General features: G+C 34.4%; 1 pseudogene; it reads left to right on the plus strand.

The window, feature by feature from the left end:
- The first annotated feature begins 311 nt into the window (after positions 1-311).
- On the plus strand, positions 312-5479 carry LOC125653619 (ATP-dependent DNA helicase RecQ-like; annotated as a pseudogene).
- Positions 5480-5817: the final 338 nt, after the last annotated feature.

Genomic DNA, 5817 nt, shown 5'->3' on the forward strand with positions numbered 1-5817 from the left:
CCCCTCCTCAAAGGTCGTGAGCGCTGAGCATTTTGCAGTGCTTCACCAATAATGGTGACGTCTCCATACGAGAGGAAAAGTTTTGAGCGGGACGTCAAACAATCAACAATCAACCAATCAACCATCGTCGCAAACCACGGTTTTGAGTCCACTCACGCTCCCTCATACCCGTGGTTGTCTGATGCTATTTTTGCTCGTTTCTCATTAATTATGCATGACGGGGGTAACCAATCAAATCACGTCCGAGTAAACTTTACTCGGAGAGCCCGACCAATCACGTAACATCTTTCAAAATGATATTCGGAAAACAATCAAGTATGGAAGCGCCATTATTGACGAAAGTCGGAGAAGTTTTTGAAGTGGAAAAGCTAAGTGCTCAACAGGAAAAGGCAATTAGTAGTCTTTTAGATAATCGGGATGTGTTCCTCTCCCTGAGAACTGGTGGTGGAAAATAACTCTGTTACATGGCATTTCCTTTGTTTTACGAGCGTATGTACCAACCACAACTTGCACACGTACTTATTGTTAGTCCCCTCCTTGCTATTATGAAGGAACAGACTGAATTTTTGAAATCAAAAGAATTTACAGCAACCTACATTGGTAAAGATGAGAACGAGGACGATGGGATCCTTGCTGGTGAATACCAATTTCTCTTCACTTCACCAGAAGCTGTTTTACAGAATGACAAATGGCGGAATATGTTGTCATCATCCAAGTCCTTCCGATTATTTGTTGTTGATGAAGCCCATACTGTTGTTCATTGGTAGGTAAACCGTATATTTACTTATTTACAGAAAATAAATTTCAATATTGCGATATTTCGAAATTAAAAAATGTGTTTGCTGTTATACTGTTTTAATATGACACCAAGGACTACCCATTTATAAGCCGCATGACGTTAATTATACGTGTAGATGTGTTGTTATATCCCGTTTTTTGTTCAATGCACTCCATATGAAAAAGAGTATAGGAAATATACCAAAATAGATTATACTATTTTGTTACTTACAGTTGAAAGAAATTTCCCATATTCACTACAACGAACTTGAGATTAATGTTATTCACATCTGCATTTTGTTAAATTAGGGTCGTATGCAAAATGCCATTTTCACAGTATTGGTGATAATTCATACTTGCTAATGTTATAATGCATTCTACATCAATATATATGATTAAACCCATAACAAATATGACCAAATATTGACCAAATGGTACCTTTAACAAATCCAATGATATATAAAAGTCCCATGTTCTATTAAAAAAAAAATATTCAAGATATACAACTGAAAAAAGGGATATTTTGTGTGTTATGCTGTTGTAGCTCAAAAATGTCTTTATTTTCAAGTTTTTGTTCAAAGAGATTTATAGAAGAGGCTTTTGGTAATAGAAACCAAATCAGTGAGAAATTATTCCACTTTTACGTGCAATTTACTGTATGTAAATCAAAAAAATATTAGCAAAATAATGTTTAAATATGTGAAAATGTCTGTACGTCTTGCAATTTTATAAAATTCCAATGTTTAAACTTACAAGAACAAGAGGCCCATGGGCCACATCGCTCACCTGAGTCTCATTGGTCCATATCAGAAGATTTTCCATATCTGTTTGCATGTAAAACCGTAGTCCCTATTATGGCCCCAAACCTACCCCTGGAGGCCATGGTTTTTGCAAACTTGAATCTACACTATGTCAGAAAGCTTTCATGTAAATGTGAACTTCTTTGGCCCAATGGTTCTTGAGAAGAAGATTTTTAAAGATTTTCCCTATATATTTGTTTGTAAAACTTTGATCCTCTATTGTGGCCCCATCCTACACCAGGGGGGCATGATTTCAACAAACCTGAATCTGTACTATATCAGAAAGCTTTCATATAAATCTCAGCTTTTCTGGCTTAGTGGTTCTGGGAAGAAGATTTTAAAAGATTTTTCCTATATATTTGTACGTAAAACTTTGACCCCCTATTGTGGCCCCATCCGACCCCCGGGGGACATGATCTTAACAATTTATAATCTTCACTATATCAGGAAGCTTTCATATAAACCTCAGCTTTTCTGGCTCAGTGGTTCTTGAGAAGAAGATTTTAAAAGATTTTTCCTATATATTTGTATGTAAAACTTTGACCCCCTATTGTGGCCCCATCCAATCCCCGGGGTCCATGATTTTAACAAACTTGAATCTGCACTATATAAAAAAAAAACACAAAAAAAAACAAAACCAAAAACAAAAACAAAAAAAACTTTGACCCCCTATTGTGGCCCCATCCGATCCCCAGGGGCCATGATTTTAACAATTTAGAATCTGTACTATATCAGGAAGCTTTTATATAAATCTCAGCTTTTCTGGCTCAATGGTTCTTGAGAAGAAGATTTTTAAAGATTTTTCCTATATATTTGTATGTAAAACTTTGACCCCCTATTGTGGCCCCATCCGACCCCCGGGGGTCATGATTTTAACAATTTAGAATCTGTACTATATCAGGAAGCTTTCATATAAATCTCAGCTTTTCTGGCACAGTGGTTCTTGAAAAGAAGATTTTTAAAGATTTTTCCTATATATTTGTATGTAAAACTTTGATCCCCTACTGTGGCCCCATCCGACCCCCGGGGCCCATGATTTTAACAATTTAGAATCTGCATTATATAAGGAAGCTTTCATATAAATCTCAGCTTTTCTGGCTCAGTGGTTCTTGAGAAGAAGATTTTTAAAGATTTTCCCTATATATTTGTATGTAAAACTTTGATCCCCTATTGTGGCCCCATCCGACCCCCGGGGGCCATGATTTTAACAATTTAGAATTTGTATTATATAAGGAAGCTTTCATATAAATCTCAGCTTTTCTGGCTCAGTGGTTCTTGAGAAGAAGATTTTTTAATGACCCTACCCTATTTTTACCTTTTCTTGATTATCTCCCCTTGGAAGGTGGCCTGGCCCTTTATTTTAACAATTTAGAATTCCCTTTACCTAAGGATGTTTTGTGCCAACTTTGGTTGAAATTGGCCAAGTGGTTGTTGAGAAGAAGTTGAAAATGTGAATAGTTTACAGACGGACGGACAGATGGACGGACGGACGCCGGAATACGGGTGATCAGAAAAGCTCACTTGAGCTTTCAGCTCAGGTGAGCTAAAAAAAAAAAACTTCATGTTAATTCATTATTTCAACTTTTGTTTTGCAACAGCTTTTTGATTTCATAGATTTTTTCAAGAAAATGTATTATGATTTATCTTTATGATAACTATAATTTTCAAGTATTTACTTTAAACATGTAATGGATTAAAATATTGTGAAAATATATGTTCAAACTCGGAATTTACACCCATAACATCTAGTATATACATATTCAAATACTTTAGTATATTTGTAGTGTCCGCAACAATATAAAATTTGAGAGAAAACAAAGAAGAGTCATCAGTATTCTTTAACTTATGAAATTTAATCTATAAAATCATTCCTTAGAACATGTTTAATAGAATGAACATCTGTGACATCATCAATATTTTTTGAAACTGCATAACAATATATAATGAGGGAAAATTAATGGTCAATGTTATATGGTAATTCCCATTTAAAATAAAACCCATTCTACAACTTTTGATGTCTAATTTTCCAGAGTTGATCCTATGACACATGAATTAGTCGAGAAAGAAACATTTATCAACATTGATTTTAAAATAAATGACAATGTATTAGATATGTAATGTATGATGACCTGTAGTGTCCGCAACAAAAATATCTATGTATTTTCAAAATATATGAAGAATGAAATGAAGACATACTGAATAATGATAGATTAATTTGAATTTAGGAATATTCAATGTCATTTTCACATGATAATCATATAGGTCTTATGAGTATTTGTAAATGTAAATAAACCTAAAAGATTGGAGACAAATTGGGCAAAAATATTAGTATGACATTGTTATGAAAACATCACCAACCCACCCCCTCAAATGTTTATTCAACAGTTAAAATGAAGACTGATGAAACAATACTTATACTTACGGAAATTTTTACATCTTCCCCAATTCAACAGTCATTTGTACATTATTTATTTAAAATAAATAACACAGACAATAATGACCAAATATTTTCAATCGACCAGTATTAACCAGTAATGACCGGTTTTAACCAGTATTGACCACCAGTACGGTCAATACTCATATTGACCACTTTTTTGCCAACCCTGTCAGAAATGACTTTAATTTCGATCAGATCAGTCATCATGGCTCATCACTGACAGGTGAACTAATAAGGCCCGTGGGCATCTTGGTTATTGAACAAATTAAAGGGAATGGGAAACAAATTCTAACAACTTACTAGTCCCAGGTCTCATTGTCCTTTATTGAAATAGTTAATTTCAACATACCATGGGTAGGGGTGGGTCCATAATAATCGGCTTGTGTGGCTCTTTTCTTATTTAATTATATTTCACCCCAGTACCCCCCCCCTTCCCCATGTGAAACACAATTGTTTTCATTATTTGTAATTCTGTCAACAATTTACATGCAAGTTTCTCTTTCATTTTCAATTCATTTCTAATTTCACTTTTGTTCACAGGGGAGAAAGTACAATGCATATCCAGGCTTTCAGGGAATGGTTTTCACGGACCGGGGAGATAAGATCATTGATCAGTTGTCCTGCCCTAGTGATCACAGCCACTGCTAGTAAGGAAGCAAGAAAATTAATTAGGAAACGACTTGCTCTAAACAACTGTGTAGACATTATTGACAGTCCAGATAGGGAAAACATAAAATTATTTCTGGAAAAGATTAAAAACACTGTGCCTATTGAAGTGACATTTGGTTGGTTACTAAAGGATTTGTCTCTTGAGAAAAAGGACTGTACCAGAACACTTGTATTTTCTTCAAGTATAAAAACTTGTGCAGACATATATACTGCATTTCTGATGGTGTTGGACAAGTCTGTTATGGAATATGTCAATATGTTTCATTCTTGTACATCTGAAACAGTGAAGGAAAAAATTAGACAGGACATGAATGATGAGAATGGGACAATACGAGTCTTAATTGCTACAAGTGCAGCAGGTATGGGGGTGAATTATAAAGGCATCAACAATGTTGTACATTATGGTCCACCTAAATATATGGACAGTTTCGTTCAACAACTTGGGCGTGCTGGTCGTGATGGTTGTCAAGCTTTGCATCTGCTTATTTACAACAGCAGACACACACACAAACTTGATTCTGACATGAAAAATTACATTGAGAATAAAGATAAATGCCGTAGACTTCAAATGTTACAGTCATACGATTCTCTTCCAAATGGAAAAGGTATCAAGCATCTGTGTTGTGATATTTGCTCACAGAAATGTGATTGTGAAGACAAGTGTTGTTTACAGTTTCAGCACCTATTTCATTTATACAAAACTGATGATGATTCAAGTGATGAAAGTTTTGGTATGTCAGATGACACAGATTTTGAGTTTGATGATGAGGATGATGATACATTTGATATAATGTAGAAATGAATTTCATTTTTGAAAAAGCAATGCTTCCTACTGGCATGCTTCTTTAAGCATTATACCACTTCATGAATGCCGGTTTGACATGTTTGAAGCATTGCAGTTCATACCCTCATGTAATTTCAAAAATGAAATTTATTTTTTATGTATTGTAATTAAATTTCTGTCAAAATTCTCAGTCATTGAAATAGACATACCAAGTAATTATTATTTATCAAGATTTGTATGTGCAATGTTCACAACTTCAATACATTCTAGAGGAAATTGTAATTTGTATATATCCAAGATAAAAGCATTTCATTTCATGTAGCTACTTGTGTCAAGTTTTTTTTTTTGGT

This window comes from Ostrea edulis, chromosome 7, assembly GCF_947568905.1.
Source record: "Ostrea edulis chromosome 7, xbOstEdul1.1, whole genome shotgun sequence".
Taxonomy (NCBI): Eukaryota; Metazoa; Mollusca; class Bivalvia; order Ostreida; family Ostreidae; genus Ostrea; species Ostrea edulis.